At 38.0% G+C, this 23,667-nt stretch overlaps 2 long non-coding RNA genes across 5 annotated transcripts; both read left to right on the top strand.

The window, feature by feature from the left end:
- The first annotated feature begins 14,859 nt into the window (after positions 1–14,859).
- Positions 14,860–16,279, top strand: LOC130470479 (uncharacterized). The gene is made up of 3 exons (XR_008930912.1): positions 14,860–15,016; positions 15,087–15,148; positions 15,932–16,279. It is a non-coding gene; the product is annotated as an uncharacterized lncRNA (long non-coding RNA).
- A 3,949-nt stretch (positions 16,280–20,228) lies between these two features.
- Positions 20,229–23,396, top strand: LOC130470480 (uncharacterized). Of its 4 annotated transcripts, none has more exons than XR_008930914.1 (4): positions 20,229–22,087; positions 22,321–22,400; positions 22,702–22,775; positions 23,033–23,396. It is a non-coding gene; the product is annotated as an uncharacterized lncRNA (long non-coding RNA). The 4 variants fall into 4 exon arrangements; XR_008930913.1 differs by having other exon boundaries at positions 22,321–22,480; XR_008930915.1 differs by having other exon boundaries at positions 22,318–22,400.
- Positions 23,397–23,667: the final 271 nt, after the last annotated feature.

The following is a 23,667-nucleotide window of genomic DNA, read 5'->3' as shown; positions in this document are numbered from 1 at the left end:
AATGCCGTGAGGAGTTGTTTGAAGAGGAGAAGAGGTTGGGGGACGTATTTGTGTTTGATGAGAGTGGCGATGAAGAGGAGGAGGAGGGGTATGAGGCTCTACTTTATGACACAAATCTGGTTCTTAGAGCTCTACAAACCCAAATTGCATCTACTGATTCGGACCAACGGGATCAGTTGTTTCATACTAAATGTCTAGTGAAAGATAAGTGGTGTAGTGTGATTGTTGATGGGGGGAGTTGCACCAATGTTGCTTCTAGTGAGATGGTTTCGAAATTAGGCTTAATTACTACAGCCCATCCTAGGCCATACGCACTCCATTGGCTCGATGAGGGTAATAGTGTGAAGTGTCGAAACAAGTAAGGGTTGGTTTGACTATGGGTTCGTATGTGGATGAGATTCTTTGTGATGTTATTCCTATGGATGCTTGTCATATTTTGTTGGGTCGTCCTTGGCAGTTTGATAGGGACGTGGTTCACAAGGGGAGAAGCAACGAGTATGAATTGAGAGACAAAGGCAAGAAGATTATGCTAAAGCCTATGTCATCACAAGCGGTTCGATCCATGAGTGTGCAGCAAAAAAAGAAGCCGAATCTCACCATGTTGGCTACTGAACGAGAGATTGAACAAGCTCTAGATCATGGAGAGTTGGTGTATTTGCTCATGGCTAAGGAAAGTTCGATGGAAGGTGATAAGTGCAATATTTACCGTACTTTTAATATTGTTAAGTATATTTATCCTAGTATTAATAACAAAATGTTCTATTAATATGAATGATGAGCAGTATATTTTGGAGACCAGCATATACCCAACGGAAGCTGAATATTTTAAGGAGTTGAGAGAAGCCACATCTTCTAACCATACTACGTGAAGCCCAGCCCATTTCTATTGCAAATAAGACAAATGAAAACCAAGGAAAATGAGTTAGAAAAGTCAAAGTTATTGAATTGGAGCACACTAACACGTGATATTCAAGAGGAAAATTTCCACCTTCCTCTTTGAGCCTCACATTCTGCAAGTCAAGAAGGAAAGCGCTAGAAATCAGCAACCAATTCAAACTCCTTCTCTAAAGCTCTATTTAGCGTATCTGCTGCAAATTCGGAGCACGGTTATCAGTTATTCAATCATCACATGGATGATTTTCTGGTTCCGAGATCTCCGCTCAAATTAGGGTTTGTCATATATAAATTTTCATCTCAACCCTATACGGGAACACACAAAAAAATATACACAGAGAAAGAGACGACACACACAAGAGTTAGAAAATCACCAGTTGAAGATTCTTAATTACGTTTGAGTTGGGGCAATTGAGAAGAGAAGATAACCATTGGAGGGGAGCTTAGCCTCAATCCAAGGCCGAAGAAGAACAACGGAGGAGTACGGGGTCGAACCCGGGTTCGTTTGGTGTTCTTGCGCAAAAAATTAATGAGTTCTTCCTCTCAATTTGTCAAATTCATACGTGTTTAATATCTTCATGATCTGCTCATTCACTTTGTTAATTATCAAATTTCTATTTTCAATATTATGAATTGATTTTGGATACTATTATCTCCTTGAGTGATTTTGCCAGTTAATTATTATTTGGAGTTGCTTTTGAATCATTGCCTAAACTACTACTATACGTATTACTAGTGCATGTATGGTGCTAATTATTGTTAGCTATATTGTCTAGCTTAGTTTAGATTATATAGTAAAGTGACCCCTAATTTACATTAAATCTGCAATCATGGTTTAATTTAAATTAGAGAGTAAGTTTAATAATTAGTCTAACCATTTAATTGGTTAGAATAATTAGGACTAATGATGTCTCCTAGTTCTTAATGCTACCAAGTCTAATTTATACACGTTGCGATCAGATTTGTGTGAGTTGGGCTGGTTTAGAATCAATTTGGTTTAGTTCATAATTGGTTATGAATAAGGGAGTACAGGGAGTCTTTGTTATTTAAGACTCTACAATTAGTCTAATAGTTAGAATTGGTAAATCCTCAAGATCAATTGTGTGTTACGGTTAATTAACTAAATCCAGTAAGGTTTATGGGATTGAAACGGTTAGTAGTGTCATCACATGTAAAGAGTAGATTAGTTTTCAGTTATCTAATTCTCTTGGTATATTCTCCAACCCCCCAATCTCTTTAAATAGTGTAAATAATTGTGTAGTCCAACTTAATTATGTGACTGAAAATGTTTTTAGTTAAACAATGAATTTAGGCAGTAGACTCCCTGTGGATCGACCCTTTCTTACCCTTTTTACTACTTGTTAATATTTTTGAAGGTCTAAAGATAGGTTTTTAATTTAATACGGTAAACGACACGTATCAAATTTTGGCGCCGTTGCCGGGGAGATTTATATTCTTTCTTTACTCAAAGTTTAACTAAGATACTAACTTTTCTTTTGGAATTTAGTTGATAATATATATATAAAAAATATAGTCCTTGTGATATTGGGTTGTCTAAATAAACTTTGGTTAGGTTGAAATTTCTAAGCTTAGAGTATGTTTCTTAATTTTTTTTTTCTTTTTGCCTTTTTTGCATACTATGTGCTTAGCTATTTTTTTTTCTTTCTTGTTGATTGTTATTTGGCTTACTCAAGGTGGTAGGGACAATTTTCTACAATTCTAAGTAGTAGATTTCATTGGTTTCACAATTGTGAACAACTTGAAATGGAAATCATATACTGGTTTTCCATATTAATTGAAAAACAAATGGGGGAAAAAACACTTATTTTGAAATATTTAAATCTAAAAATTATTCATGGTAACTACTAACAACATATATGGACATTACCAATATACTAGCCAACAACAATGTGAATTATATCTTGTTTTGGATAGTTCCACCTACGTTGTTGGTAGTTACCTTAACTTACTGTGACAAAAAGCACAGGCAAATTAATATAATTGAAGGATGTTCAAAATTTAAGTTCCTCAATTTCAATTATTTTGGAGGCTCTCCAAAATTTTCATCCCTTAATCCCAAACCTTTAAAATAGAACCTTTAAGAGTATTGTGCTTACAAATAGTATAACATGAGCCTTTTACGTGCTATCCCTTTTCTCCTATCCTTTCTTTCTTCTGATCGATTTTTTCTAGATCGTTTTCCCTAATTCAACATCTTAGTGTGCTCCCAAAGGCGCAGGACGCCTATCTGCGGCGTGGGCCGTGGGCATTTCTAAGGGTATATGTTCTCTTTTGTCTTTTGCTGGTATTTACGGCCGACTTCTTTAGTAGTCGCTCCCCAAGCTGCCGAGTCGAGTGTAGTGAGATAAAAAATCTCTGCAATTATTGATGCCCCCATAGTTTGCCACAAATTTCATAAGTAACAGGTGAGGAACAATGATTGCACTAATGTAAGGTTGGTCGGCCTAATATAATGTTGAACGCAGTGAGGTCTTGCACAATCACAAAACGAACAGAACTCTGCCTAACCAGTGGAGGTTCCCCAATCTGAACAGAGAGTAAGACGACACCTATAGGACGAATGATGCTTCCTCCAAAACTTACCAATGGGCTATGGACGTCCTATATTATGCTTGGATCATGTTGCAACTTCTTTAGGCATTGAAAACTGATTATATCGGACGAGATTCACGTATCAATGAGAACTCTCTTTACTCCCAAATTAGCCACCCTGATCTCTACAACTAATGGGTCGTCATCATATGGGGTTGCCTACCTTCGGTAATCGTCCTCTAAGATTTCTATGCGAGGGATATTCTCCAGATTGCTGGTATTTTCCTGTTCAAAACCTCGTTTATAGTCTTGACACCTTGGATTCGTGGGTCCCCCAGATGCTAGTCCACCCAAAATGACGGTTACGAACTCTCAGTCCGATGGAATATCCTCATCTTCAGACAGAGGCGTTGGTGACTCTTTGCGACTTCTAGCATTGTTGCTAACTGTCTTGCGGAGATATTGTTTCAAAAAACCTCTGGATGCCAAATCATGCAAAGCTCTCTTTAATTTTCGGCAGTCTTTGGTGTCATTACCTATGTCATTATGAAATTGGCAAAACAATCCGAAATCTCGATTCTCCATAGACGACTTAATTAGAAAAGGACGCTCTATCTCTATCCTTGGTCCCACATCCATAAGGATTGTGCAAAGATCTATGTTGTATTCAAATGTTTTATCAGCCACCGGACGTTCTCTCTTCAACATGTGTGCTCCTGATGTTTTATCATTTACGGCCCAGATACCACTAGCCCGAACAGTAGAGTTATTTCTCTTGAATTTGGAGGGGCCACTGGGTTCGGTAGATTTCGACTCGTTTGGGAAACTACATATCTCTGTAACATGTATGAAGGCTTCAGCTTCGTCCAGTACATCTATCATTGTCTTCACAGTCTTTTTTATAAGGTCAAATTTTAAAGATCCCTTCTTCAACCCACACACAAAGTTATCAAGGGCTATTCCATCTGACAAGTCTGGGATTTGGCCAGCTTCCATATTGAACTGCTTTACAAATCTTCTCAATGAATCTTCCTTCCCCTGCTGTATGCGTCCTTAATGCATACTCGTCTTTTTCTCTTTTTTGTGAGCCATAAATCGAGAGGAAAAAAGAGTCTCTAATTCCCCGAAAAAAAGTTATTGACCCAATTGTCAGCCTTTCAAACCACTTGGACGTGGCTCCTTTTAATGTTGCCAGAAAGTATTTGCATTAGGTGGCTTCATTGGTCCCTTATACTTACATGTGATACCGGTATGCTACCCAATGCATGTCAGGATCAGAATTACCATCGTAAGCGTCCATGATTGGAGCTTTCGCCTTGGGCTCTTTAGGTGCAGACATGATGTTGATGCAGAAGGGGATGCGTATCCTAGGATCGTGGGTATGACCCCTTGCTGGATATGATGTACTAATCCCATCCACCGCCTCGGGCATCCCTCTGACACATGGTAGTTGGGAGCTTCAGGTGAGAGAAGCAGTTCGTCTTCATCCTAGGATCTGATGCTTCGCCAGTCATCAAATTTCTCCTGACAGGACTAAGAAGCAGTTCGTCTTCATCTTTCCCAAATTCTAGTGAACTCGTCTTGACTTGTCCCGGCTCTAGGCCGACTTCGTTAAAGGACCTTGCAATCTCTTCACGGAGGGTATGTTATAGCTCTATCTTCCATTCTGCAGTGATGTCTTAGCGAAGGCCGTGTAGCATCTGTTGCAGTGATCTTGCTGAAGCAGGCCGGCTTACCTCCACATCAATGGGTGTGACAGCTACCCGACCTTCGGTTGGCGTCGTACCTTCTGTTGTAGGCTGGAAATTTATGCGAGGATGATTTCGCGAAGTGCTCCTTTCGTGTGGACGCCTTTCTCTTAAGTTATCCCTACTTTCGTCTGTGTTAGATTGCAAGTTTTCCATGATATTGTACCTCCCCACAGAAGGCCCCCAATAATGTAGGAACTTTTTGTTGGTGCTGATGTGTCACCCTTTCCAAGGAGGTATCAAGTATGCGATGACACAATCTTCGTACAACCTGCAAAACATGAATATTCCAGTAGGAATATTCCCTCCGATGCCTAAGTAAGTATTTGATAGAGAGAGAAAATGTTTTAGAGAGAAGTTAGAGCATAAATAATTAAGGTTGGTGGGAATGAATTGATCGCCGCTTCCTTGGGATCTGAACTATTTATAAGGCTAGGGTTTTTGGATTTGTTCCAGAAAACCCTAGTTATCTGATAGGTTAACCTTGGAGTCTTATCAGATATGGAGGTGGAGTCTTTGAGAGGTCTATATAGCATTTGGGCCTCTAATTGCCTTTACCCGTAATTTCCATTACAAGGTCCGTTAAGGGGTCCTGAGCGTATGGCATGAGAGATGGGAGGTTCCACATGTCGCATTCTGTTTCGTCTATGGTGGACAAGTCTTTTTGTTCACATCAAATATTATTTATAAAATTTAATAATATTTATGAATTATCACATGAATTGTTTAAAAATGTCGTTCTCAATGAAATCCATATCGAAAAATGAAAATAATGAATTTTGAATCACTTTAAACGATTAAGAAACGAAAGAGATTTTTTAAATTTAAAACGTGAAAACTGTAAAGTGGTAGTAAATAATAAAATATTGGAAGTTTAAGGTAGTAATTTAAAATAAAATTTTCATAAGGTAGTAAATACAAAAGTGGTGTATTTTTAAAGTAGTAAATGTCAAAACTTCCTTTCCAAAATAGTAATGTTCAATTCCAAATAAATAAATAAATGTTCATTTCCGAAATAGTAAATGTTCATTTTCATACTGGTATATATTCATCTTAAACAACACAAAAAAAGTCGTTTTGGATGGGGGTGCAGCCAGCTCTACCTGTACACGGGTACAGGAAAAAATTGCGAATAATTTGAATCAACTTACTACACGTCAATGGAATAAAAAAATTGGATTTGGAACCCCAAAGTACAAAAGCTTTTTTCCTTTTTTGATAAGCCAAAGTATTCGAAGTATTTGATATGTATAAACACTATTATAAACCGGATCTTTCTACTATGGTCATAATAAAGATGACCATAACTTAGAATTAATATGGGCCACAAAAACTTATTTTCTTTTTTTAAAATTTAATATAAATATATTTTAATGATTCTAATTGTTTTATCTTTATATTTAAATACACAATTTCTTTTAGGGAAATGGTTTTTGTAATTTCTGAATTTTCCAAAATTAATTATTTGTATTTGCTTAAATCAATAAATAGAACAATTAGGAAAGTTAACTAACAATTAACTTAATTTTAGAAAGGGGGTTGTAAATTTCACTCTACTCTACCGCCGTCCACCACGTCGTTTCTCTTCACCGACAATCGCCCGACAACTCCGACCACTGACCCACCGCCCACCATCCTGTGAGGCGATTGAAGTCAAGTAAAGTGGGTCGCGGCGGTTTGAGGAAGATCTTAATCATTTAATTTTTGTTGGGTGGGTAATGCGGACAACGGATGGGCAGTACACGGAGAACGGTGGTTGGGTGGTGTCTAAGAACGGTGCTTGGTGCGAACGGTGGGTGGTGCAGACGGTGGGTGGTGTAGACAGTGGCTGGTGGGATGTGACGTGCGAACAGATCGAGATGCAGGGTGGTAGGGAGTTGCGAGACTTACAACAGAGATTGGGGGGGCGCTGGTGTTTGCGAAGGGAAGTCAGCGGAAGTTTCACTGGTGTTTGGGACGGGGATGACCGCGCGTTGGTGGTTGGGACGTTGATATGACGGTGGTAGTTTATGGTGGTGGTCGTGATTGGAAGACAGAATTTTGGGTGGGCAATGTCAGGCCCGAACAATTTTTTTTAAAAACGTTCCAGTATAGAATAAGTGTATAACACAAATAGTCAAATATGTAACGTCTTACACAAAAAACTATTCTGCCTTGGTGGTTTGAATTGCTAAAGTATTATTGACATTTAGGTTTGGGGTTCAAGCCTTGATGATAACTCTTTTTTGAGATTTTTTGGCATTTTTATATCCTCAAGTATAAAAAGAAAAATCTTATGTCATTTATTGTATATATTCTTTTAATAAATATTAAACCTTCATGTGTTATCTTAATAAGTAAAAATGTTGTACATATAGCAATTAACTTTAAAAGTGAATCACTCACGACATTAATCTTATAAAAATGTATACTATAATCTATTTGTTTATTTGACAATATTTGTCATTTACTTTTATATTGGTTTAATAAATATTAAGTGAATTCTCGAGATCGTAACAAAATTAGGTGTTCCCCTATTACCCTTCAATTCATTGAAGAAATAATGGTAAGAATGAAGAAAGAGAAGATTGAATGTCGTGAAATTAAACTTTTTGATGACTATTTATTCTCCAGTTTCTAAACCATGACGATGAAATTTCAGTAAGATTAGGTTTAATTTTATTGCATATTATTTCATTGATATAGTAATTTAATTGCAATACATTGGTTTTGCATATTAAATTAATTGGTTCAATTGAAATATATTAATTGAAAACAAAGGAAATATAAAACTTATTTTGAAACACTTGATCAAAAATTATTTAGGATAACTACCAACAACGTTGATGGAAATTCCAAAACACGATATAGATTGACATTGTTGTTGGTTGGGGTATTGGTTGTGTCCATGTAGGTTGTCTGTAGTAACCCTGATTGTTATTTAAATCTAAATATTAAACTCATTAAGTAAACGAGCCAAGCTTGAAAGATTTCATGCTCGACTCGTCAATATTCGTGAAGGTAATTTAATGATATATACCTTATTTTAACAAGCTTGATTTAAGCCCGAGTTCAAACTCGAAATGCAAACGAGCATGTTAGTGGACTAAGGTCGAATAAAAAAGTTTTGTTGAGTTTTGAGCGAGCTTTTTTGCGGGAAGTTCGCAAAAGTATCGGCTCATTTTCTTCACTATTGTGAACAATTTGAAATGAAAATCATATATTGGTTTTCCATATTAATTGAAAACAAATGGGGGGGAAAAACAATTATTTTGAAATATTTAAATCTAAAAAGTATTCAAGGTAACTACTAACAACATATATTACCAATATACTAGCCAACAACAATGTCAATTATATCGTATTTTGGATAGTTCCATCTACGTTGTTGGTAGTTACCTTAACTTACTATGAAAAAAGCATAGGCAAGTACAATTGAAGGATGCTCAAAATTTAAGTTCCTCAATTTCAATTATTTTGGCGGTTCTCCAAAATTTTCATCTCTTAATCCCAAACCTTTAAAATAGAAGCTTTAGAGTATTGTTCTTACAAACAGTATAACATGAGCCTTTCACGTGCTATCCCTTTTCTCCTTTCCTTTCTTTCTTTTGATCGATTTGCTGGATCATTTTGGTAATTCAATATCGTAGTGTGCTCCCACAGGCTCAGGACACCTATCTAAGGCGTGGGCCATGGGCATTTCCAAGGGTATACGTTCTCTTTCGCCTTTTTGCTGGCATTTACAGCCGACTTCTTTAGTAGTCGCCCCCCAAGCTGCCGAGTCGAGCATAGTGAAATAAAAATCTCTGGCCAATTGTTGATTCCCATAAATAGTGCCGATTTCCCCAGTGTTTGCCACAAATTTCATTAGTAACAGGTGAGGAAAGATTATTGCTCTAATGTAGTTCAAGGTTGGTCGGCCTAACATAATGTTGAACATAGTGAGGTCTTGCACAATTACAAAACGAGTTGAACTCTACCTAACCAGTGGAGGTTCCCCAATCTGAACAGAGAGTGAGACGACACCTATAGGACGAATTATGCTTCCTCCAAAACTTACCAATGGGCTATGGACGTCCTATATTATGCTCGGATCATGTTGCAACTTCTTTAGGTATTGAAGACTGATTATATCGGATGAGTTTCCCGTATCAATCAGAACTCTCTTTACTCTCAAATTAGCCACCCTGATCTCTACAACTAATGGGTCGTCATCGTATGGGGTTGCCTACCTTCGGTAATCGTCCTCTAAGATTTCTATGCGAGGGGTATTCTCCAGATTGCTGGTATTTTCCTGCTCAGAAAATTGTTCATAGTCTTGACGCCTTGGATTCGTAGGTCCCCCATATGCTAGTCCACCCAAAATGACGGCTACGAACTCTCAGTCCGATGGAATATCCTCATATTTAGACAGAGGCATTGGTGACTCTTTGCGACTTCTAGCATTGTTGCTAACTGTCTTGCGGAGATATTGGTTTAAAAAACCCTCTGGCTGCCAAACCGTCCAAAGCTCTCTTTAATTTTCGGCATTCTTTGGTGTCATGACCTATGTCATTATGAAATTGGCAAAATAATCCGAAATATAGATTCTCCATAGACAACTTAATCCGAAAAAGGGCGATGTATCTCTTGCCTTGGACTCACATCCATAAGGATTGTGCAAAGATCTGTGCCGTATTCAAATGTTTTATCAGCCACCGGACGTTCTCTCTTCAACACGTGTGATCCTGATGTTCTTTCATTTACGGCCCAGATACCAATAGCCTGAACAGTAGAGTTATCTCTCTTGAATTGGGAGGGGCCACTGTGTTCGGTAGATTTCGACTCGTTTGTGAAACTACATATCTCTATAGCATGTATGAAGGCTTTAGCTTCATCCAGTACATCTTCCATTGTCTTCACACTTTTTTCTAGCAGGTCAAATTTGAAAGATCCCTTCTTCAACGCACGCACAAAATTATCAAGGGCTATTTCATCTGGCAAGTCTGGGATTTGGCCGACTTCCTTATTGAACTGCTTTACATATCTTCTCAATGACCCTTCATGCCCCTAGTGTATGCGTCCTAAATGCATACACGTCTTTTGCTCTTCTTTATAAGCCATAAACCAAGAGGAAAAAAGAGCCTCTAATTCCCCGAAAAAAGTTATTGACCCGATTGACAGCCTTTCAAACCACTTGGACGCGGCTCCTTTCAATGTAGCCAGAAAGTATTTGCACTAGGTAGCTTCATTGGTCCCTTATACTTACATGTGATGCCGGTATGCTACCAAATTCATGTTAGGATCAGAAGTACCATCGTAAGCGTCAATGATGGGAGCTTTCACCTTGGGCTCTATAGGTGCAGACATGATGTTGATGCATAGGGGGATGCGTATCCTAGCATCGTGGGTGTGACCCCTTGCTGGATATGATATACCGATCCCATCCGCCGCCTCGGGCGTCCCTCTCTCACATGGTAGTTGGGAGCTTCAGGTGAGCGAACCACCCTAGGTGCGGAGTCGGTATCTGATGCTTCACCTCTCACCACTTTCTCCTGACAGGACTAAGAAGAAGTTCCTCTTTGTCTTTCTCAACTTCTAGTTAACTCGTCTTGACTTGTCCCGGCTCTAGGCCGACATTGTTAAAGGATCTTGCAATCACTTCTCGGAGGGCATGTTACAGCTGTATCTGCCATTCTGCAGTGATGTCTTGGCGAAGGCCGTGTAGCATCTGTTACAGTGATCTTGCTGAAGCAGGTCGGCTTACCTCTGCATCCATGGGTCTCACAGCTACCCGACCTTCGTTTGGTGTCGTACCTTCTGATGTGTAGGCTGGAAATTTATGCGAGGATGATTTCGCGAAGGGCTCCTTTCGTGTGGACGCCTTTGTCTTGAGTCATCCCTACTCTCGTGGGTGTCAGATTGCAAGTCTTCCATGATACTATAGCTCCCCACAAAAAGCGCCAAATAATGTGGGAACCTTTGTTGGTGCTGATGTGTCACCCTTTCCAAGGAGTTATCAAAAGTATGCGATGACACAATCTTCGTACAACCTGCAAAACAAGAAAATTTTCAAGTAGCAATATTCCCTCCGATGCCTAAGTAAGTATTTGATAGAGAGAGAAAATATTTTAGAGAAAATATTTATGAATTATAAAATGAATTGTTTTTAAAATGTCATTCTCAATGAACTCCATATAGAAAAAGGAAAATAATGAACTTTGAAATCACTTTAAACGATTAAGAAACGAAAGAGATTTTTTAAATTGCAAACGTGAAAACTGTAAAGTTGTAGTAAATAATAAAATATTGGAAGTTTAAGGCAGTAGTTTAAAATAAAATTTTCATAAGGTAGTAAATACAAAAGTTGTGTATTTTTAAAGTAGTAAATATCAAAATATCCTTTTCAAAACGTAAATGTTAATTTCTGAAATAGTAAATGTTCAATTCCAAATAAATAAATAAATGTTCATTTCCGAAATAGTAATGTTAATTTTCATACTAGTATATTAATGTTCATCTTAAACAACACAAAACGACGTCATTTTGGATGGGGGTGCAGCCAGCTCTATCTGTACACGTGTAAAGCCAAAAAATTGTGGCTAATATGAATGAACTTACTACACGTCAATGGAATACGAAAATTGGATTTGGAACCCCAAAGTACAGATCTCTGTAGCATGTATGCGATGACACAATCTTCGTACAACCTGCAAAACTAGAATATTCCAGTAGGAATATTCCCTCCAATGCCTAAGTAAGTATTTGATAGAGAGAGAAAATTTTTTAGAGAGAAGTTAGAGCATAAATAATTAAGGTTGGTGGGAATGCATTGATCGCTCCTTCCTTGGGATCTAAACTATTTATAAGGCTAGGGTTCTTGGATTTGTTCCAGAAAACCCTAGTTATCTGATAGGTTAACCTTGGAGATAAGGACATGTGTCCTTATCAAATATGGAGGTGGAGTCTTTGAGAGGCCCATTTAGCATTTGGGCCTCTAATTTCCCCGACCCATGATTATCCTGTAATTTCCATTACAAGGCCGTTAAAGGGTCCGGAGCGTATGGCTCTTGAGATGGGAGGTTCCACATGTCGTCATTCTGATTCGTCCATGGTGGACAAGCCTTTTTGTTCACATCAAAAATTATTTATAAAATTTAAAAATATTCATGAATTATCAAATGAATTGTTTTAAAATGTCGCTCTCAATGAAATCCATATAGAAAAAGGAAAATAATAAACTTTGAATCACATTAAACGATTAAGAAACGAAAGAGATATCTTAATTTTAAAACGTGAAAACTGTAAAGTGGTAGTAAATAATAAAATATTGGAAATTTAAGGTAGTAATTTAAAATAAAATTTTCACAAGGTAGTAAATACAAAAGTGGTGTATTTTTAAAGTAGTAAATATCAAAATTTCCTTTCCAAAATAGTAATGTTAATTTCTGAAATAGTAAATGTTCAATTCCAAATAAATAAATAAATGTTAATTTCTGAAATAGGTAATGTTCATTTTCATACTAGTATATTAATGTTCATCTTAACAACACAAAACGACGTCGTTTTGGATGAGGATGCATCTACCTGTACACGGGTACAACCAAAAAATTGCGGCTAATATGAAGGAACTTACTACAAGTCAATGGATTAAGAAAGTTGGATTTGGAACCCCAAAGTACATAAGTTTTTTTTTCCTTTTTTGATAAGCCAAAGTATTCGAAGTATTTGATTTGTATAAACACTATTATAAACCGGATCTTTCTACTGTGGTCATAATAAAGATGACCATTGCTTAGAATAAATATGGGCCACAAAAATTTGTTTTCTTTTATTTTTAAATTTAATATAAATATATTTAATGATTCTAATTGTTTTTATCTTTATATTTAAATAAACAATTTCTTTTATGGAAATGGTTTTTGTAATTTCTGAATTTTTCAAAATTAATTATTTGTATTTGCTTAAATAAATAAATAGAATAATTAGGAAAGTGAATTGATTAACTTAATTTTAGAATGGGGGTTGTAAATTTCTCTCTCCTCTACCGTTGTCCACCACGTCGTTCCTCTTCACCGACAATCGCACGACCACTCCGACCACTCCTCACCCACCGCCCACCATCCTGTGAGGCGATTGAAGTCAAGTAAAGTGGGTCGCGACGGTTTGAGAAAGATCCTAATCATTTAAATTTTGTTGGGTGGGTGGTGCGGACAGCGGATGGGCGGTTCGCAGAGAACGGTGGTTGGGTTGTCTAGCGGAATGGAGGTTGGGTGGTGTCTACGAATGGTGCCTAGTGCGGACGATGGGTGGTGCAGACGTTGGCTGGTGGGTTGTGTCGTGCGAACATATCGAGATGCAGGGTGGTAGGGAGTTGCGAGACTTGCGACAAATATTGGGGGGGGATCTGGTGGTTGCGAAGGGAAGTCAGCGGAAGTTTCGCTGGTGGTTGGGACGTGCATGACCACGTGCTGGTGGTTAGGAAGTAGTTGTGACGACGGTAGTTTGCCGGTGGTGGTCGCGATTGGAAGGAAAAATTTTGGGTGGGCAATGTCAGGCCCGAAAAAGTTCCAGTATAGAATAAGTGTATAACACAAATATGTAACGTATTACACAAAAAACAATTTTACCTTGGTGGTTTGAATTGCTTAAGTACTATTGACATTTAGGTTGGGGTTCAAGCCTTGATGAAAACTCCTTTTTGAGATTTTTTGGCATTTACTTTTATACCCTCAAATATAAAAAGACAAATCTTATGTCAATTATTGTTTATATTCTTTTAATAAAATATTAAACCTTCATGTGTTATCTTATTTCAATAAATAAAAATCTTGTACATAAAGCAATTAACTTTAAAAGTGAATCACTCGCGACATTAATCTTATAAAAAGTATACTATAATCTATTTGTTTATTTGACAATATTTGTCAATTACTTTTATATTGTTTTTATTAAAATATTAAGTAAATTCTCTAGATTGTAACAAAATTAGGAGTTCCCTTATTTCCCTTCAATTCATTGAAGAAATAAAGGTAAAAATGAATAAAGAGAAGATTGAATGTCGTGAAATTAAACTTATTGATGACTATTCTCAAGTTTCTAAACCATGACGATGAGATTTCAGTATGATTAGGTTTAATTTTATAGCATGTTATTTCATTGATATAGTCATTTAATTGAAATACATTGGTTTTGCATATTAATTGAATTATATTAATTGAAATATATTAATTGAAAACAAAGGAAATATAAAACTTATTTTGAAACACTTGATCTAAAATTGTTTAGGATAACTACCAACAACGTTGATGGAACTTCCAAAACACGATATAGATTGACAATGTTGTTGGTCGGTGTATTGGTTGTGTCCATGTATGTTGTTGGTAGTTACTCATTATTATTATTTAAATCCAAATATTAAGCTCATTAAGTAAACGAGCCAAGCTCGAACACTTTCATGCTCGTCTCGTCAATATTCGTGAAGGTAATTTAATGATATATACCTTATTTTTAACAAGCTCGATTTATTTTTTACTAGCCAACAACAATGTCAATTATATCTTGTTTTGGATAGTTCCATCTACGTTGTTGGTAGTTACCTTAACTTACTATGACAAAAAGTACAGGCACGTACAATTGAAGGATGCTCAAAATTTAAATTCCTCAATTTCAATTATTTTGACGGCTCTCCAAAATTTTCATCTCTTAATCCCAAACCTTTAAAATAGAAGCTTCAAGCTTACAAACAGTATAACATGAGCCTTTCACGTGCTATCCCTTTTCTCCTTTCTTTTTTTTCTTCTGATCGATTTGCTGGATTGTTTTCCCTAATTCAATTTCTATCCTAAGATTCTCTATCCTAGGTTTTCTCTTTTTCTTTCATTACATCCCCGTTTAAATCTTCTACTAATTTTGTGTTTCTTTATTGTCTAGGGTTTACCATCTCTCAGTAATGGGGGAGAAGGATGCGATTTTGAAAATATGGTTTATGATGGGTATGCAATTTTTGTCTCTCTCCTCTCATCTCTTTTATCACCATCTCTATTTTTATGGGATTACTCTCTATGATACAATTTTACTCCTAAAACAAATATTTTATCTTCAGGGGTTAGCCTAGTTGTAGGTAATATGATTTAGCTAGAATGAACTTTGGATTTAATATCTTTCTTGAATTTTTAGTTTGAGTATGTTTAAGTAGGTGAAATCATCAAAGAAGAAAATTATGTAAATGTCAGCTAAGATGCAATGGTCGAGATTTTCTTTTGCTATTTTAGACTTGTATGATGGTTAAGACTTATGGATTTTGGATGTACTGGTAACCTGATTAACATTTGAAGTGAAATTTGGACATTTTCTTAAAGCTTATACTGTCTAGAGTATGGTTACTATTAGTGCTTTTCAAAGTCTTCATATATGATCAATGTTTACACCGAGTTCAGGGATTTTAGTAATGTGGAAAGGGAGATACTAAATACTTAGTAGTTAGTATAAACTTTTATACGTTATGGTCAATGGGAAGCCGAAAATATTGGAGTGTCATATGCCCCATTCCAGTTCCAATTAACTGTTCCAGAAACACAACAGGTGTAAATCTTAGATTAGAATTCTTTTTGTTCTTATTTTGTTGTAAGATGAACTTATATGTGTTACATCACATTGAAACTGATACTTATATGAAATAAAGATTTGAAGTTACTGTCATGATTATGAACAAAATAAGACAGGGTTTGCGTATTTCACTATCATGAAATAATTTTGGTTGGTGTGCTTTGTAAAAGGTATTTCTGCATATTGTACTGTCATGGCAAAGAAAAGAAAAATGCAATTGAGATGTTGAGACATGGAATGGTGGATGAGGCGTAGGCAATTACCATCCACTCTGAGACGTAGAGTTAGTCACTTTGAACGTTATAGAGTTGGTTGACTACAAGAGGAGTTGATGAGATGGAGTTAATAAAAGGCTTGCCTGAGGGGCTTCAACACTTCCTGTAACTAATAAAATAAATCTATTCATGTCTAGCTTTCAGATGATTACTTTAACTTTGTAACTTGTAGGTGAGATGCTCATTGTAATATGTTAATGTCAAAACTTCTTGTAACTAATAAAATAAATCTATTCATGTCTAGCTTTCAGATGATTACTTTAACTTTGTAACTTGTAGGTTCCACTATTTCATTGCTTGGATGATCTTATCCTCGACAATATATGTGACATAGTCAAACCACTAATTTAGTGGAAAGATGAAAAGGTATTTGACTACATTAAGTCATACATCTTATTACCTTCATTACTCAATAAAATGAGTTTCAAGTGTTTCGTAAGAAAACTTTGGCCAATGATATGATTAATGCGATAATAAAATAATATGACTAATTGTATTTTACCTAGATCATGAGAAAGGAGATCTAGTTCATAGTTCGTGGGATAATAAAAAGCAACCAAAACCTAAGCAAAGGCCAAGTAGCACAAGACATTCTACAGTCGTTCCTGGGTGATGAGTTGTTATCTTGGAGCCCTCGAAGACCATTGTAGAGACGAAGGATGCGTGACAGACTTGGTTCTAGCGTTCTATATCATCAGCTGAAGAAGTGAATTTTAATTACAGATTCAACTCCATAAGCTTCAGAGGGAAGGAAGTTTGGGTTGTTGGTAAGCCTGCAATTCTTTTGTACACTAATTATTTTGGGAAGAACCTGTGGCAGTGGAGTACCCATTTTGATATTTGTCCCTTGCATTGCCTTTCTACATTACACGATGCTTTATTTTGCGAATTTTAAGTCAAAGAGGGTGACTGGCTAAAGTCGTATCACCTTATCAAAAATAAACCTAAGTCCACTAGCTAGGTAGCAAGGGAAGTCAGGATCAAATCCACAGGAAAACAGTGTTCTTTCTACTATTAATCAACTAATCTAGACTATTGGGAAACAAGAGTTGGTTGGTTTGTATACTAAAACTACGACAGTAATTAAACAATTAAGAAATCAGATATTAAAGAATCTATGGCATAGGTTCACCAACAAATAACAATCCAGGATGATAAACGATTAGCAATAATCAATAACACAATTAATTAGACTAGCATGCTCTCTCGAATCGATACTAATCATAGATTCTTAGAATTAATGGGCTCTCGCTACGTATTAATCCTAATTCCACCTATTGACACAAACCTAAATATCAAATTACATCTCTCGAATCTTAACTTGATATTGCATGACTATCACAATTAAACCTGCGCAAATCTAATTGCATAGTGAAATAAACCAATCAATAGGAATCAATCACAATACCAACAATCACAATTATTCAATCATCCCTTCATAATTATTCATGGATCCCCAAAACCCTAGAAAAGTAACTACTCGCACATAATAAAGGTAGCCAAAACAATATTAATCAATGGAGAAATAATTAGAATAATTGATAAAGCAAGTAAAAGAAATTAAATTGAATAAACAAACTTTAGATTGAAATAGTACCTAAATGAAGAACAAAAGAAGAACTCAAAAGTTGGAGCTTTAAATTCGAATAATAAAACTAAGTGTAGAGAATTTGAGAGAAAACTAAGATAAAACTAGGTGCTAATGCTAGAATAATAAGATGTCCAACTTAATTTACTAAGGGCTATATTTATAGTTTTGCCCATAAAGCCCAACAAAAACCGGAAATAAACTAAAGTAAAACGCGCAGAGGTTGTCATCGCCCAGTCGGGCAGACGGCCGCCCGCCGGGCGAAAAGCTCGAGGACCGCCCGTCGGGCGCAGGTCTGCCCGCCAGGCGGATTGTGATGCTCTATGAAATTTCGACACGCGCACGGTCGGGCAGCTTCCGCCCGCCGGGCGAATGGAATCCTTGCTCTCCTTGTATTCGCTGCGCGCCCGCCTGTCATCGGGCATGGGCCGCCCGCCGGACGCCCGTTGACTGCAGCAGCTCCCACTTGCTCGCCCGATGGGCGAAAGGAGATCAACCGGGCGAAAAGCTTAATGCACTGTCCTTCGCCCGTAACACCGAGTCTAACTTCCGGGGCTCAACCATAAGCATCTAAGGCTCCCGCAAGTCGACGATAGTCGTCCCGAACTAACACGGGATCACGTAGTGGCCTAAATTACCATGAAACGAGCCTAAAAAGGCCAATTTCTCACCAAGTAATCCTGAAACTCAAGGCACACTTAATAACACATATCAGTACTAAAGACGGCTCCTAAGAGCTCATTTGATGCATAAAGAGTACTAAGGGACGGTGGAAAAACTCTATATAAAATGCACATATCAAACTCCCCCAAGCTAGATCCTTGCTTGTCCCTAAGCAAGGAAATCATCGATGAATATAAGATCAATTTCACCCCTAACATATTTCAAAACGAGAGACATAATTCAAGGCAAAATTTAACGAGCATGCATCAATGTCAACCAATCAAATCCACCCAACCACAAATCCTCCCTAACAATTGTCACGCAAAGCGAACCACAAGTGCACAATGGAATTCAAGACTAGTGCTCACACACTCGTCACTCGTTCGCTCTCCTCCCAACATGTAAGTGAACAATGCCCTCCCAAATTCACAACACTCGTGTGTCTAGAAAAACAATACACTCAACCTAGTAGTCGACTCGAAATGTGTCATGTCATAACTTGCATTGATAAACAACTACTTTCATATTAATATGACTCTATGCACAAAGGTTGGAAGGTCTTCAAAGCTTGTAATGATAGGCTTAGGTAAGGGTGCGGTAAATTTGGGTAAAATATGAGCTTAAAGCCTTGGCTTTGGGGAGCATAAATCCTAAATATAACCATGATCAACCAAAATAATGACCATAACTCTCCCACTCAACATATGACAAAACAACAAATAACCAACACCATACTTTCTTGCCTTTTTCACAATTATAACCAATACTCATAAGGATATGAACTTACAAAACTTGAGTGAAATAATACTTTGAAAATTTTCTGAGAGTAATAGATTTTTCTCTTTGTTTTTTTTTTCAATCTCTCTCTTTTTTTTTCTTTTAGAAACCTTCACATTTTCTTATTCTTCTCATCTCTTTCATTTTTCAACTCTTTTTTTTTTCTTTTTCAACAACAATCATGATAAGAAGAACTCCCTTTTTCAATACTCAATACGCTCAAAATGTACCACACTACAACTCCCTCACCTCACTACTATTAGCTCCCCCAAGCTAGGCTTGGGACTAGTAACCAATGGGGCTTTCACGGGTTTGCAATATGGTTGGTCACTGAATAAAGGGCACAAGCACAACATGGGTAGAAGAAGAGGGAACAAATGTATCTAAATTCATCTGAAGGCTACCTAAATAGAAAAATGCCTTCGTCCTCCTCAATGTGCATGTATATGAATCATAAAACACTACTAATAGTTGCAAACCAATACTCAAAATCAACGACACACCAAGAACTATCACACATTCCTAACCAAGTCAACCAGTCAACCACCAAGTCCACAAATAGTTAGTCAGAGTTGACTCATGTCATGGCATCAAAGTAACCGAATATCAAATCATGGCTAACACATCCACATTGCTCATCATCAAATGCCAAGAATCAAAACAATTTTCAATCAAAGGGGCACAGGGAAGCATGATTTTTGCCTCATCAAGGCCTCTCATCAAGGCGCCTCATCAAGACTTCTCGTCAAGGCACCTCATCAAGGCCTCTCATCAAGGCGCCTCATCAAGACTTCTCGTCAAGGCGCCTCATCAAGGCCTCTCATCAAGGCGCCTCATCAAGACTTCTCGTCAAGGCACCTCATCAAGGCCTCTCACCAAGGAGCCTCATCAAGACTTCTCGTCAAGGCGCCTCATCAAGGCCTCTCATCAAGGCGCCTCATCAAGGCCTCTCATCAAGGCCTCTCATCAAGGCGCCTCATCAAGGCCTCTCACCAAGGCGCCTCATCAAGGCCTCTCATCAAGGTGCCTCATCAAGGCTTCTCGTCAAGGCGCCTCATCAAGGCCTCTCACCAAGGCGCCTCATCAAGACTTCTCGTCAAGGCGCCTCATCAAGGCCTCTCATCAAGGCGCCTCATCAAGGCCTCTCATCAAGGCGCCTCATCAAGGCCTCTCGTCAAGGCGCCTCATCAAGACCTCTCATCAAGGCGCCTCATCAAGGCCTCTCACCAAGCGCCTCATCAAGGCCTCTCACCAAGGCGCCTCATCAAGACTTCTCGTCAAGGCGCCTCATCAAGGCCTCTCATCAAGGCGCCTCATCAAGGCCTCTCATCAAGGCGCCTCATCAACACTCTTCGTCAAATGCGCCTCATCAAGGCGCCCCATCAAGACTCCTCGACGGGACTCCTCGTCAGGACCCCTTATCAGAACCTATAAAACCGAACGGCTTACTAAACGCCTACAAATATAGGGGCAAACCCTCCAAAAAGAACCATCAGGACTAGCTCCTCGACAAGGAGTCCTCATCAAGACGCCTTGTCCAAACTCCTTGTCAGGACTTGCAAGCTCCCCTCAAAACTTGGAAGCTCCCCATCAGGACTTACTCCCTCATGGACTTGCTCCCCATCGGGACTTGCTCCTCGTCAAGGCGCCTCATCAAGACGCCTTGTCCAAACTCCTTGTCAGGACTTGCAAGCTCCCCTCAAGACTTGCAAGCTCCCCATCGGGACTTACTCCCTCATGAACTTGCTCCCCATCGGGACTTGCTCCTCGTCAAGGCGCCTCATCAAGACGCCTTGTCCAAACTCCTTGTCAGGACTTGCAAGCTCCCCTGAAGACTTGCAAGCTCCCCATCGGGAATTACTCCCTCATGGACTTGCTCCCCATCGGGACTTGCTCCCATCATGACTCAATAAAGATAGTCAATCAATATCGACGCCTTCTCATTTGATGGTGTCAGAAAAGACTAATCGGTTGACGGCCTGAGGAGTGGCCTAGATTAGCGCCCCAAATTAGATTCATCACCTAAAACACTGGGATTACCGTCCACATACGGCAACAAAATTCATTTCAAAAAATCAGCGTATGACTGAAAAGGGATGAATACATAAAAAGTGCACAGAAGGCACAAAAATTCCTACACGCGCACACAGCGCGGAAACTAAAATAAAGAGTGCCAAAAAGTACCAATATTAATACAAAACGCTGGCACCGCGAAAACCAACAGTCAAAGAAAAGGTTAAGGACCAGGAGCGGTCAAACTACCATCCTGGACGTCCAGCCCGACGGAGGAATTCACTTCTTCTTCCTCCACGTCTTCCTCCTCCCAATCAGGACTTGCAAGCTCCTATCATGACTTGCAAACTCCCATCATGACTCATGTCTAGCCACATGTTAGAGCACAAGTTTCTCTCTAAATGTGCCCCAAGTTGAGTCACAACTGACAAAATGTTGCCTCCCGCCATAAGGTACTATTTGAGTCGCTCATTAATTTTCAAAGGCGATTTACCTTGTAAAAAGATAAGACCCCCTTTGAGGGGCAAATGATGTGGCAAAAAATAATTGGACATCATGTCCCAATGATAGCTTGACACATGTCCTCTATAAATGCTACGAAGGCCCGACTTGTTTGACAAGCCCAATCCTAAAAAGGCACCTTAAAGCCCTTTATTTCAAAACGCACCAGATAAGGACACATGTCCTCATCTCTAAAGATCAGCCAGTCATATAGCTAGGGTTTTCGGACACTTCCCAAAAACCCTAGCCCTATATATATAGTCCAATTCCCAAGGTAAAAGGGGCAATCAATTCATTCCCACCAACCTAAAACTATCTTTGCTCTGCCTTCTCTCAAAAAATTACTTCCCTCTCTAGCTTATACTTACTTAAGCATCGGAGGGAATATTCCTACAGGAATATTCTTGTTTTGCAGGTTGCCAGAGGTTCGTGCCAACTCATACTTGATACCTCCGAGGAACGCGTGACACGTCATCACCGTAAAAGATCCCACAACAGTGTACATGGTGGTAATTTCGACACTGAACTTTTTGAAGAAATGATATATCTCTATATTTATCATCTCATTGTACTTGATTCTTTGTATGCAGTGTACATATATATAAATTTCCCTTCACTACTGTAATATGTTTATTATTCATGCTTAGTTTAAATCCCTTACAGTACTTGCTGCTATTTGTTATAAACGGGTCGAGTTCCTTTTGTGGCCTTTGACTTTCGATTTAACATGTTGTTTTAGCAGGTATAACAGATAAAGCAACTCATGTTTACTGCAGCAAGCTGAGTAGTTAGAAATTGTTAGGGCATCAAGCTAGCCAATGAGTAAGTGGCTATGCATTTGCCAGTCTTGTGTTTTTAAAAGAGGGTGTGGCATAACTTTACTCTTTGTAGACAGCCTTAAGGTAATTCTCTTCAGTCATGGCACTTTCTTATTGTGCTACCTCATACTTGGGCCTTTTGATGTTTTTTTCGAGGTCTGTATTTATTTCTAGATTTGGGTATGGACAAAGGATTGAAATTACATATTTAAGGATGTTGGTTTTACCCAGATATGATCTAAATTATCAGGTTTAATAGGATAATGCGTATTCATTTTAGTTTTTCCTTTTTTGGTGGTGTTTAGGATTTGGAGAATTTGCGAATTCAGCTACGAGGTTTAACGTGCAATGGTTGGAGTTTGATAATTCCTATTTCAAGGTTCGTGTCATTTAAATTTGGTTCAAGACACAAAATACGGGGTTTTCATGTTCTTTGGCTAATATATATTGCTTAATTTATGTCATTAAAGCAAGGAGAGATGTAGATTTTCTTGGTTTTCCTGTTTTCCCAATTGATGTCAAAGATCCATCTTTCAAGGTAGTGAAAGCAATGCATAGACAGCATAGTCCATCAGAAATGCAACATTACATAGTCTTTTTTGTTTTCATCATTCCTAATTATTGTTATGTTTGTAGGTACGTATATGTTGAGAGATATGAAGCTGGCCAGGAAGCATGCATTTATCAAGGATTACACTGAAGCCCATACCAAACTCGACAACCTTGAAGCCACATTTATCCCCCCGAGTTCTGTCTTATTCCCAAATCTCATGTATTGGTTCTCTTTAACATTTGTATCTGGTTCTCCTCCTATAAAAACTTTCCTTTCTTTTGGGGTGGGTGAGGTGTGAGCCTCATACTATTTGTATCTAAAACTTTGTGCCCTCAAACCATCAAGCCATAAATTATCTTGAAGGCTAATGTATTATATATGAAGTACTCCAAAATACTGCTTATGTTTTATTGATGTATATGAAATACTTTGTATTTCATCCATTCACTTTTACTCGCAAAGTTTGTCATTTTCACGCATGCCAATGCACAAGTTAATTGTTGTAACTCTTGTTCTATAATTTAGCCTTGCAAACCCATATTTACAACATTTTAAGAAAATGATATGAAATGTGCGTTGTTAAACATGAAATAGGAATTAAAACATCATTATTGAATGGAGGAAGCATGTCACAAGTCAAAACAAATTCATTTGCTCAATATAAATTCTTTTTCTATAAAATGTTAATACTAGTTTAGACCTAACAAATGGCTAAGGT

Source organism: Spinacia oleracea, chromosome 3 (assembly GCF_020520425.1).
Source record: "Spinacia oleracea cultivar Varoflay chromosome 3, BTI_SOV_V1, whole genome shotgun sequence".
Lineage (NCBI taxonomy): Eukaryota > Viridiplantae > Streptophyta > Magnoliopsida > Caryophyllales > Amaranthaceae > Spinacia > Spinacia oleracea.
The sequence above is the reverse complement of the archived record's forward strand: the minus strand, read 5'-3'. Positions and strand labels throughout refer to the sequence as shown.